The sequence below is a fragment of the Crotalus tigris genome, unplaced genomic scaffold (assembly GCF_016545835.1).
Source record: "Crotalus tigris isolate CLP2741 ecotype Arizona unplaced genomic scaffold, ASM1654583v1 scf7180000019942.648020, whole genome shotgun sequence".
Classification (NCBI taxonomy): domain Eukaryota; kingdom Metazoa; phylum Chordata; class Lepidosauria; order Squamata; family Viperidae; genus Crotalus; species Crotalus tigris.
This window is the reverse complement of record NW_024097781.1, coordinates 88827-101909: the sequence shown is the minus strand read 5'-3', so window position 1 is coordinate 101909 and position 13083 is coordinate 88827. Positions and strand designations below refer to the sequence as shown.

Here is a 13083-nt window from a genome sequence, read left to right as displayed (position 1 = left end):
TTATGTATATTACTGGTTCATCAATTGAAAGATTATTCTCTGAATAATCTGGAGATCGGTTGTAGGTCTGTTTTTATTTTGTTCATAGCTTTGCAATAACTTTACATTAAAAAAAGAAAAATAAATTTGACCAGTTACCTTCACTTGTCTTTGACTAATTCAGAGCAATTACCACAACTCTTCTGCACCATTGCCTTTTCTTTGATTCTTTTTAAGCAGTTCTTGCTTTCTGCTGAGGACTCTCTGAACCTTGTATGAAAAAGAAGCATATTCATACTTACTTAGTTCATTTAAATTTAGAAGCAGATGCAGCCCCATACATTATCCCCTTGAAACCTTACCAACAGAAAGCAAATGTGTCTGTTAGGATAGCTGGCTCTACTTCAGTAACATTTCATTTTTTTAATACTTTAATTGATTCCTAGAAATCTTAGAGGCCTGATATTCCTGTACCTGAGCTATGCTTAGAAAATCACCTGAACCTATTCAATGAATTGGATGTAGACTTTTCCTTACCTGAACTGAAGTCTTCATTCCAGTTTATAGAACAGACCAAGATTCAGTGGAGCCTCTTATTAAGGAATGAAGGATATTGTTTGCAGTTCTCCATTAGAGCAGGAGAAACCTGATGTCTGCTCAATATTTTGAAATTTGATTTCTATCAGTCCCCTTACCACCTCAAAGTACAGTATGTCCAATTTTTATCATTTGAAATTTAAAATATCTGATTATCTGAAGCTGTTCTAGAAGGTACATCACATCTCCAGATCAATCTTGCAGTAGATGCAATGATTTGGAAAAAAATCAATCTCTTCTTTTCCCTTCTTCTAACCAAAAGTCTGCTTCTAGTCACTAGCCTCTCAAATATTGCTGATGCCTGGAATAGAAGGCATTCTTTCACATAATCTGGAACAACAGCTTTAGTGCTAATAAAGCAGGATAGACTTTTGTTGGCTTTCTTTAGACCTCAGCTGTTCAACTAACCTCAGCCACTTTCTGTCTTTGTTAAATGAAAACTTTCTTCGCAAGAACCTTTTGGCTCATCTCTATGCAAAAACTGCAAATTGTTTGTTATACAACAGCAGAAGTCTCTCTAATTATGTAAATTATTTGGTAACATCTTTCAGTTTCCAGTGCAAATCTGTGACCATTACTTGAAAAGAAAGCCACATATTAAGTTTCATGGGATCTGTTATCAAATGATACAATAGCTTGGAGTCAATTCTTTTCTGGTGATCCTGACAGTGTAAAGAGTTCCTTGCTCTTTCATTATGCTTTCAGATCTTGGGTTATTTATTATAAACTAAGTTAACATTAATTTCTCTTATTAGCTGCTGCAAACCAAATTTTCTGAGTTGCTATCACTATGAATTGGGTTGTCTTTTCTTTGTATCAGATGCTTGTAGGGAACGTGCTTATATGAAGTAAACATCCTATGTTTGCTCATTCTTTTATTCCCTTCTAGCAACAAATATCCATATTTATTTTAAAATAACTTGATAGAAATGACTGAAACTAGGCAAGTTTTGGGAATCCTACTGACGCTGGAAGATGAGCCCCTCAGGTCGGAAGGTATCCAATATGCTACTGGGGAAGAGCAGAGGGCTAGTACTAGTAGCGCCAGAAAGAATGAAGCGACTGGGCCAAAGCCGAAAGGACACTCAGCTGTGGATATATCTGGTGGTGAAAGGAAAGTCCGATGCTGTAAAGATTTTTTCTCCATAGGAACCTGGAATGTAAGATCCATGAATCAAGGCAAGCTAGACGTAGTCAAAAAAGAGATGACAAGACTGAACATCGACATCTTAGGAATCAGCGAACTAAAATGGACAGGAATGGGTGAATTTAACTCAGATGACCATCAGGTATACTACTGTGGGCAAGAATCCCTCAGAAGAAATGGAGTAGCCTTCATAGTCAATAAAAGAATAGGAAAAGCAATACTGGGATACAATCCCCAAAATGACAGAATGATCTCAATTCGAATCCAAGGCAAACCATTCAATATCACAATAGTCCAAATCTATGCCCCAACCACTGGTGCTGAAGAGGATGAAATTGACCGGTTCTATGAAGCCCTACAGCATCTTATAGAATTAACACCAAAAAATGATGTCCTTATCATCATGGGGGATTGGAATGCTAAGGTAGGAAGCCAAAAGATAACCGGAATAACAAGCAAGTTTGGCCTTGGAGTACAAAATGAAGCAGGGCACAGGCTAATAGAATTTTGTCAAGAGAATATGATGGTCATAACAAACACTCTTTTCCAACAACCCAAGAGATGGCTCTACACATGGACATCACCAGATGGTCAACATAGAAATCAGATTGACTATGTGCTCTGCAGCCAAAGATGGAGAAGCTGTATACAGTCAGTAAAAACAAGACCAGGAGCTGACTGTGGCTCAGATCATGAGCTTCTCGTTGCAAAATTTAGGCTTAAATTGAAAAAAAGTAGGGAAAAGCACTAGGCCACTCAGGTATGAACTAAATCATATTCCTGATGAATATACAGTAGAGGTGACAAATAGATTTAAGGAACTGGATCTGATAGACAGAGTGCCTGAAGAACTATGGATGGAAGTTCGCAACATTGTACAAGAGGTAGCAACTAAAACCATCCCAAAGAAAAAGAAATGCAAGAAAGCAAAATGGCGTCTGAGGAAGCTTTGCAAATAGCTGAGGAAAGAAGGGAAGCGAAAGGCAAAGGATAAAGAGAAAGATACACCCAATTGAATGCAGAATTCCAGAGAGTAGCTAGAAGAGATAAGAATGCCTTCTTAAATGAACAGTGCAAAGAAATAGAAGAAAACAACAGAATAGGGAGGACCAGAGATCTCTTCAAGAAAATTGGAGATATGAAGGGAACGTTTCATGCAAAGATGGGCATGATAAAGGACCAAAATGGCAGAGACCTAACAGAGGCAGAAGAGATTAAGAAGAGATGGCAAAACTACACAGAAGAACTATACAAGAATGAGCTTAACATCCCAGATAACCACAATGAGATGGTCACTGACCTCGAACCAGACATCCTAGAATGTGAAGTGAAATGGGCCTTAGAAAATCTGAGCAACAACAAAGCTAGTGGAGGTGACAGTATTCCAGCTGAGCTATTCAAAATCTTAAAAGACGATGCAGTAAAAGTGCTACACTCAATTTGCCAGCAAATTTGGAAAACTCAACAGTGGCCACAGGATTGGAAAAGGTCAGTTTACATTCCAATTCCAAAGAAAGGCAATGCCAAAGAATGTTCAAACTATCGCACCATTGCACTCATTTCACATGCTAGTAAAGTTATGCTTAAAATCCTACAAGCTAGACTCCAGCAGTATGTGGATCGAGAACTACCAGAAGTACAGGCAGGATTTCGAAGAGGCAGAGGAACTAGAGATCAAATTGCCAACATATGCTGGATCATGGAGAAAGCTAGGGAGTTCCAGAAAAACATCTACTTCTGCTTCATTGACTATGCTAAAGCCTTTGATTGTGTGGATCACAACAAATTGTGGCAAGTTCTTAAAGAGATGGGAGTACCAGACCATCTCATTTGTCTCTTGAGAAACCTATATGCGGGTCAAGAAGCAACAGTGAGAACGAACACGGAACCACTGATTGGTTCAAAATTGGAAAAGGAGTCCGGCAAGGCTGTATACTGTCGCCCTGCCTATTTAACTTATATGCAGAGCACATCATGAGAAAGGCAGGGCTAGATGAATCAAAAGTTGGAATTAAGATTGCCGGGAGAAATATCAACAACCTAAGATATGCAGATGATACCACTCTAATGGCAGAAAGTGAAGAGGAACTAAAGAGCCTCTTGATGCGGGTGAAGAAGGAGAGTGCAAAAGTTGGCTTGAAACTCAACATTAAGAAAACCAAAATCATGGCATCCAGCCTCTCAATTCCTGGCAAATAGATGGGGAAGAAATGGAGGTAGTGACAGATTTTATTTTTCTGGGCTCAAAGATCACCTCAGATGGGGACTGCAGCCAAGAAATTAAAAGACGCTTGCTCCTGGGGAGGAAAGCTATGGCAAATCTAGACAGCATACTAAAAAGCAGAGACATCACCCTGCCAACAAAAGTGCGTATAGTCCAGGCCATGGTTTTCCCAGTTGCAATGTATGGCTGTGAAAGTTGGACCATAAGAAAGGCTGAGCGCCAAAGAATTGAGGCCTTTGAACTATGGTGCTGGAGAAGACTCCTGCAAGTCCCTTGGACTGCAAGGCGTTCAAACCGGTCAGTCCTAGAAGAGATCAACCCCGACTGCTCTTTAGGAGGCCAAATCCTGAAGTTGAAACTCAAATATTTTGGCCACCTAATGAGAAGGAAGGATTCACTGGAGAAGAGCCTAATGCTGGGAAAGATGGAGGGCAATAGAAGAAGGGGATGACAGAGAATGAGATGGCTGGATGGAGTCACTGAAGCAGTAGGTTGAATTTAAATGGACTCCAGAAGTTGGTAGAGGACAGGAAGACCTGGAGGAACGTTGTCCATGGGGTCGCGATGGGTCAGACACGACTTCGCAATTAAGAACAACAACTGATGTAATATCTGGGGCCAACAGTATAGCACAGTATATTTCTTTGAGTATTTCATCTCTTAAGTGTTTCTCATTTCTGAATTTTATATACTGTTTTCTTCTAACACTGTTTCTAAACTGATTTCTTTTTTTTTTTTTTTTTATTGAAAATTTTTACATTTTACAAAAACAAATCCCCTTCCCATACCCCCCCCTACCTCACCCCCCCCCTTCCCAACCTCCCAAACCCTCCCCTGGACTTCCCAGAGCTGAGTACAGGCTTAATTAAAAAAAAAAAAAAACTTAAAACACTTTTAAAACCTAAACAAATTTAAATACAATCATCATTCTATATAAGCTCCCTCCAAAAACACAAATTTAAACATTACTTTCTTTGAATATCTATATCTATAATATAAAATCTAATTTCTCCCTCTTTCTTTATCCTAAAACGAAAAAATAAACATACAAATCTTTGTTATACCATTAAAGCTAAATACTCTTAAAGAACTTAAAGTAAGTACATATTTCCTTCAATCTTCATAATCTTCTCTCCTATCCAAAAAGAAAAAAAAAAAAAAAAAACAAAAACTTAAAAAACCTATAAGTCCTAAACAAATCTAAGCACATTTAATTAAACAAATTATTTTGTCTTAAAAATATTAATAATAATATTTAAAAACTAAAAACACTTTTAAATCCTAAACAAATCTAAATACAATCATCACTCTATATAAACTCCCTCCAAAACCACAAATTTTTAAAATTTAAAACATTAGAATCCACTCACTAAAATAAGCAAATTATAATCCCTTCAAAACACAAATTTAAACAATATTATCATTAAAGGTTCAAAACTTAAAACAACAAAGTTAATAAACACATTAAACATTTCAATCTTCACCAATAACTAATTCCATCCGTAAAAAACTACATCCTTATCAATCTCAATTATATTAGTATTATTAATTATTCACATTCCAGTTTTTTCCATTCTCCATTCTTCCATTCTTCCATTTCCCTTCTCCATTCTTGTATCAAACTCGTAAGAAATGCTGCAAGTTCTGCCTTAGGAGACTGCTCCAAAATTCCTGAATCTCCCATCGACTCCGAAGCCAATAAGGGTTCCTTAAATTCCTCCTTGTATTGATCTTTACAATTGTAAGTTGTACAAGTTATCCTCTGCCCGTTCCTCTCTTGTTGATGCCCCTCAGACTGAGATTTCCCAGTTTCCATTTCAGGCAACAATTCCACCCTTAAAGATTGCTCCAAAGACTTTGTAGGTCTAACATCTCCCAGAGATTCAGAAACCACTAAATATGAAACTTCCTTAACCTTCTTCTGTTGCTGCTTTTCTTTGGGATTATATACTGCACAAGTTGTCTTCTGCTCCTCAACCTGGACTTGTTGAGGCCTCTCACACAAAGATTCTCCAGTTTTCATAAATATAGGCTCTTCAAACTGTGATTCTACATTCTTTTCTTCCAAAGCTTTAAACTTAATTGATGGCGATGCACATACCCCCAGGACCGAAGTATAAAAATCTTTTGCTTGAGAAACAGTATTAAGTCTATAACATGTCCCCAGGTAATTCACCACCATTCCAATCGGAACATCCCATCTGAATGAAATTTTTCTCTTTTTAAGTTCATTTGCTAAAAAAGCAAACTCCTTTCTTCTTCTTAAAATTTTAGATGGGATCTCTTTAAAAATTATAACATCTTGTGAAGCAATTTGAAATCTCTTCTTATAATAGGCTTGCACAATTTCATTGCGTAAAGATCTTTTACCAAAGTAAATTACCACATCTCTTGGCAGATTCTTCTGTGCTGCCACCACAGAGTTAACCCTAAATAATTTTTCAATTTCATTAAGTATTCCCTCTTTTTCTTTATTCAAAATCAATGCAAAGTCCTTTGCAACCATCTCCTTCAGATCTCCTTGCAAAGACTCTCCCAGGCCTCTAATTCTTAAGGCATATTCCATTTGTCCATATTGAAGCATAAGAATCTCATTTTCCATTTCTTTTTCCATACTTTCAATTTTCCCCTCCATTATGTCCACTTTTTCAGCTACCTCTTCCACATGGGAGTTCACCTTTTCAAGAACAGAAGCAACACCTTCTAAAGCCAAAACAAAATCTTGTCTCAAGATCTTATTGTTTTCCTCTAAAATCTTTTTCATTTCTGCCCTAATTTGAATTATAACATCTCCCATCATGTCTTGCAAGTCCTTCATAGTTATTAGCTGACCCCCAGAAGAGGGTGAAACTGTTGATTTAGAAACTGTAGAAATCCCTGGACGCTTTGGAGCCATCTTAAAGAAAAACCTTTAGTCCTTCTTAAGAAATTATAAAAATTCCTTCAAAAATCATAACTCCCTCCAAAGAAGGTCATTATAATAAAAAGAAAAAAGGGAAAAAAAGGAAGAGAAAAAGAATTAAAAAAAAGTTTTACTCCTTCTTAAAAATTACAAAAAATTAAACAGAAAAAAAGTCCTTCAAAAAAAGGTCATTACAATAAAAAAAAAGGGAATTCAAAGGAAAAAAAAAGGGAGAAGGAAAAAAAAATAATAATAATTAAATAAAAAAAGTCCGTTCCAAAAAAAATACTTAGAGATACCAAAAACAACCATTCCAATCATAAGGAAATAAAAAGAGAAAGGGAAAGGAAAGAAAGAAAAACACCAAAAAGCCTGCCGGTCAGCATTCTAACTTCCAGAAAAAAAAACACCGAGGAGTTTGCCGATCGCCATTTTACTTTCCCTTTCAACAAAGAAAAAAAATAAAAAGAGAGAATAAAAATAGAAACAAATCTTAAAACTTAAAATCCAAATAAGTCAAAGAAAGCAAAAACTAAATCCTCTACTCAGCTCTGTCCATTTAAAAAAAAAAAACTCACCAGTTCTCTTTAAGCACGGAGGTGTTTGCGGCGGCTCGTTTTGTCCCTGAGGACAAAAACAGCTGGGAAGCGGAGACAAGTCTGAACTCCGTGGGAGCACTCCTTTCACCCCCCCAAAAAAAAAACTTGGGGGGTGCGAAAGAGGCTCTACCACTATTCAGACACTCTCTACCCCCCCCCTTTGCCCGGGAGGGGGATTTTGAACCGCTGAACAGCTGATATCTGCTGTTCATAGCGGTTCTTACACTTACCCAGGAGGACGGCTACAAAGTAGCCGCCATCACGCACGCAAAATCCACCGGAAGTCCCGGTCACCACAATATTCTCTAAACTGATTTCTATATTAGAAGAATAATATTATAATTTAAATCTCTGCCTACCCATGTTACTACTGGTTCCATAATGTGGATTCTTCTTAATATTTGGGTCTTATTTATAATTTAAAAAGATGTTAGGTAGGCATTATTAAACATTTTGTGTAGGTAGACACAGGAAATTTCAAGATCACATTGTGGACTATATAAAAATAGTTGCCAAGCTATTGGCAAGCCATTACATGGCTAGATGCCTTTACAGAAGCCAGGTATGACCAAGCCAAAGTAGCCTTATTAACTTCAGTGGGATTTATCTCATATCAGTGTAGAAAGAATTGCTTGGTTAATTATGTGAAGGACATAATTAACCATATACTAACCAAGTCATGTACTAACCAAGTGGCATTTCTGCTTTAGGCAATTTAGTAGAGTTTGCTAACTGTCAGCATGCTATGAAAATTGAATACTCAGTTTTTTTCTCTCTTAATTATATCTAATGAGCTTCTTTTTTAACAAATAAACACATTCCAACATTCTGACTACACCTCATATCACAAAACATTATTATGTTCACAGAAATGGTGTTTTTCCATAATTGGATGAGCCTCAGACAAACAAGAACTATACAGGTGCCTACTTCTCTTGATGCCTTTCATTGCTGATGGCAACTTAATTTATTCACTTATTTATCCCGCACATTCTTCCTTAAGGCATAGCTGATCCCAATTAAGAGCTATATTTCTAAATGATAAAAATAAAAGGTCCAAATTAAAGTACAAATTGGAAGGTATGTACTTTAAAGGCAATTGTGAATTTGGATGTTCGGAAACACCACTTATATTAATAGCTACATAACATGCATTTTCCCATTAAGTAGATTTTCATTTCATCTCTTCTAAATGTCCAATGCAATTTTTTTTTTCCAAAGTGTCTTGGTTAATACATTATGAGAAGAATGGTGCTGAGAAAGGTTAACTCCAAAATGGGGAAGCAAAACTGGTAATTAGATAGAAACACCAAATGACAAATCAACAGCTGCTAGAACAAGGAAAATGGCACGAAAAATTGCTAGGGGATGAACAAAACAGTTTGGCTAAGAGATTATTGTGAATTTAAAGAGCAAACAAAACCTAAGCATCTGCAAAAGGGGATAGGGCTAGATCAAAGATTTCAGCAGTGCTGGAGAAGAAGAAGGTCACTTTCATCTAAATACTTTTAATAATGCAAATGACAGCCCCAGACCCACAGCAATTCATACAGAAATAGTTAGAATTTCTAGAGAATTAAAGAGGCATTTTATATACACAATCTCATTAATTCTCACAACTCTGGAAGATAAATCAACTTAATTGCTCCCATATTAAGAGTTATGAATAAGAGATATGCTCTCCTATGAGGACATGGCAGTTCATGAAGAAAGTGCAAGTTCTTAAGCTACTACAGGATATACACCAAAACACTGTATCTAGTACAGTTGTACTAATGTCTGTGCAAGCTTCACTTTAGTATCAGGAAGTAATTTAAAGAATATATTCATGAGGATTTTTCATTACTTGGATGCTTTGACATAATATGAAGTTATAATATGCAATCTGTCCACTGTTCTGTTCTTGGCCCAAGATTACATCAGTTTGGTATAAAGTTGTTCTCCTCTTCTACTCTAGAGCAGCAGTCCTCAACCTTGGCAACTATAAGACTTGTGGACTTCAACTTTGCTGGCTGAGGAATTCTGGGAGCTGAAGTCCACAAGTCTTAAAGTTGCCAAGTTTGAGGACTGCTGCTCTAGGGAATTTAGAAAAGAGCCACAAATCTCAGGGAGGTGTATTTATGTTTAACTGTTTGCATGGTAAGAGAAGCAACAGATTTAATCTAATCATGCATTTTTTTCTTATTAAGGTTAGCTAACATATTAAAAGGAGAATAGTAAATATTCAGGCTGTGCAAATGATTTGGAGGATACTCTTTTAAAACAAAGCACCTCTCTTTGACGCAGTAAAGTCATTGCCTGCTTTGCAGTTGTCTGTGCATGCTATACTTCTGGGCCTGCCAGTGAACTGGCTTTGCATGTACAGATACTCTTTGACTTATGACTGGTTAGGTTTTCCCTGTCACCCCACCAAAGTGAAAGTTTAACAGTGAAGAAGCAAGACAGAAAGAATATTGGCACTTTCAAACTTTGGTGTTCCATAGACAACCAAGAAAATAAATACTACATACAATCAAGATAATAAACAAATGGACACAAAACAAATCATTTCAGTATTCTCACTCAAGCCACAAATGATCAGGTTAAATCATTATATCATGGACACATTATGAGAAAACCTAGATTCTTTGAGAATTTCATAATGTTAGGAAAAGTGCAAGGAAAGAGAAGAAGAGAGCAACCAGCAGAAAGGTGGCTACTGTAGACTTGATTGTAACAGTTATGAGTGCACTGTTGGGAACTTCAAAGACCAGGTTGGAGGCAAATTATCTTGAGGAAGACCTATTTATGTGATCACTAAGCACTAATACTGACTGAAGTAAGATAATGGTTAAGCAGAAATTTAACCCTACAATCTATTAATCCAATTTAATATTCTTTAGTCTACTGCAATGTTCAGCTACTTCTAATCTTTGCACACTACAAGGCACTGGACTAATTGTCATATTCAATGGATTAATGGGAAGAAGAGGTATCCATTAAAGATCACTGTCCATTAAATGACTACTAGAATGCTTCAAACCAAACAACAGACTTGGTGCTACTTGCTGCTACTGCAGGAATCTGAAAGACTAGTGAAGAGAGGAACAGGTGGCTTGGTTGGTAAGCTGTATTAATTGTTTACATGCCACTAAGGAAGCTGTTAGGAATGGGGAACACATTGTTAATGAGGCTGCCGTGTGTCACCTGATTGATTTTATCTATTATACCCAAGTCTGGCAAACCAAGATCTGTTGAGTTGAGGGTTTACTTTGTTCTAGTGCAATATTCTGTTTGCTATAAACAAATTTACATTAAGATTTAGTTTGTATACAGCACTGCAGATGTTCAGTGACTAATTAAAACAGGCATCTTTCATGCTTTCCTGGTGTCATGTTACCTTTTCCCACATTAATAAAACTAAAATAACCATAAACGCCTGTCTGTTCAGTTGCCTGTGTGTTTAAAAGCAAAATGCCAACTCTTAAATGTCTGATAGTAATGCCAAGGTATTTAAAACTACATTTTAAGCACAATGTGTATACATATAGATAGAGAGAAGTATAATCTATTGCTATGGTTACTTATTTTTGACTGTAAGGGGAAATAAACATGTTGAATATAAAGAGCTTTTAAATTCAAAATATTTCTGTTTCCAGTGCATTGTCTTTAAACAAAATAAGCAGGATCAATGCTACAGCAAGGAAGAAATCTGTTCTTTTCTTCTTTTTCCCTCTTTTCTTTTCTTTTCTTTTCTTTTCTTTCCCCTTTTAAGTCAACAAGGACAATCTTCTCATTCATCTACAGATATATTCAAGCTCCTAGGATTAAAGAAAGCCCTGCTTTACTCCTAATAGATATTTGTCAACAAGCCCTAGTCCTGCCTCACTCCCCCCACAAAGAGTGACTTTTCCAGAAGCAACTCTTCTTTCATTTAGAACATGGTTAATTGTGTTAGTTGTGAAGATTACCAGTCCTAGTTGCGCTCTTGCTTTCTTCCTAGAAAAGAAAGAAAAGGAAGATAAGAGGGAATAAGTTAACTAATAAGAGGAAATAAACTCAAGGAGAACACCAAAGAATCATGTCCAGCCATCCCCTGTTTGCTCTTATCAGGCTTTTTCCCCACCTCCAGACTGTTCTTTCAGAACATGAGATATTGTTGATGCTGACATTCCTGGTTAAGGCCACTTCTAACTCATGTTTCATGCTATACTCTTTCTATATTCTATTTTATTTTCTTCTTCCTCCCATCTGCTTTTTCTTTAAGGAAGGATATAACACTCTCTAGTGATATGCATTTGAATTTTTTTTCCAAAGAAGATAATGTTGGTGAAGTTCTCACTTTGGAGTAGATGACTGTTACACTGATTGTTTACAAGGTGGCCTACAGTCCACTGCATTGGCATCAGTTCAATCATCTGCAGCTTCCCTGTTTTCCCATCGTTTCCCATAATTCCTTGCTTCTGTTGGGAAATCCTTATAGAATAGGATCAGTAAGTTTAAGAAAAAAACACAGAGCAGAAAACAGCAATATCTGTAATAACCCAGTAATAATACCAACAAAATCAACCAAGAGAAATTGGAAAGGAATTCTAAAGTACCTGGACTACTTTGCTCAACAGAAGCCACTATCACAGAGCAAGAAAACATTTGAAAAATGGCAAGATGATAGAAAAGATGCATGGCAGATTAATTCTGTATATACTAGCTACAATAAAATTGTTGTATACACAGTGTTGGAAGAACAATGAAATGCCCTTAGTAAAGGATTGGATTATGAAAATGTCAGAATTCACAGAAATGACAAAACTGACCAGAGGAAAAAAATGACAAACTTTTTTGAAAGACTAGAAACTTTACAGGGCTTTTATGCTGAAAAATATCCGGCTCAATAGAAGTAACTGCAAGAGGGATCTTAGAGTCCTAGTGGACAATCACTTAAATATGAGCCAATAGTGTGCTGCCAAAAAAGCCAATGCAGTCCTAGTCTGCATTAAAAAAGGAACAGAATCAAGATCATGTGAAGTGTTAGTATTACTTTATAATGCTCTGGTAAGACCACACTTGGAATATTACATCCAGTTTTGGTCACCATGATATAAAAAAGATTCTAGAAAGAGTGCAGAGAAGAGCAACAAAGATGATTGGGGCTGGAGTCTAAAATATGAAGAACAGTTGCAGGAATTGGGTTTGTCTAGTTTAATGAAAAGAAGGACTAGGGATGACATGATAGCAGTGTTTCAATATTTAAGAGGCTCCCACAAAGAAAAGGGGGTCAACCTATTCTCCAAAGCACCTGAAGGCAGAACAAGAAACAACAGATGGAAATTAATCAAGGAGAGAACCAGCCTAGAATTAAGGAGAAATTTCCTGATAATTAGAACAATTAATCAATAGACTGACGCCTCCAGACATTGTGGGTGCACCAATGGTGGAAGTTTTTAAGAAGAGATTGGACAACCATTTGTTTGAAATGATATAATAAGAAAAGGGTTGGACTAGAAGACTTCTAAGATCTCTTCCAACTATGTTATACTGTTATTCTGTTAAGAAAAAAAATGATATGATGATCTAAGGATTTGAAGATTAAGAAGGATGTGGATTAAAAGAGGAGCTGAGGATCTTTTATAGTATCTAAGAAGAAGGAAAGAAAACT

The 13083-nt window shown here is 36.5% G+C and overlaps 1 long non-coding RNA gene across 3 annotated transcripts in view; it reads right to left on the bottom strand.

Moving 5' to 3' along the window:
• The window catches only part of LOC120317926, a 93492-nt gene that overhangs the window by 7597 nt on the left and 72812 nt on the right, over nucleotides 1-13083 (bottom strand). For 2 of the 3 annotated variants that reach the window (XR_005559350.1, XR_005559349.1), the window contains exon 3: nucleotides 139-249. This is a non-coding gene — a long non-coding RNA (uncharacterized LOC120317926). Of the gene's footprint in view, nucleotides 1-138; nucleotides 250-11398; nucleotides 11427-13083 lie in introns of all 3 variants that reach the window. The other variant, XR_005559351.1, reaches the window with a different exon arrangement.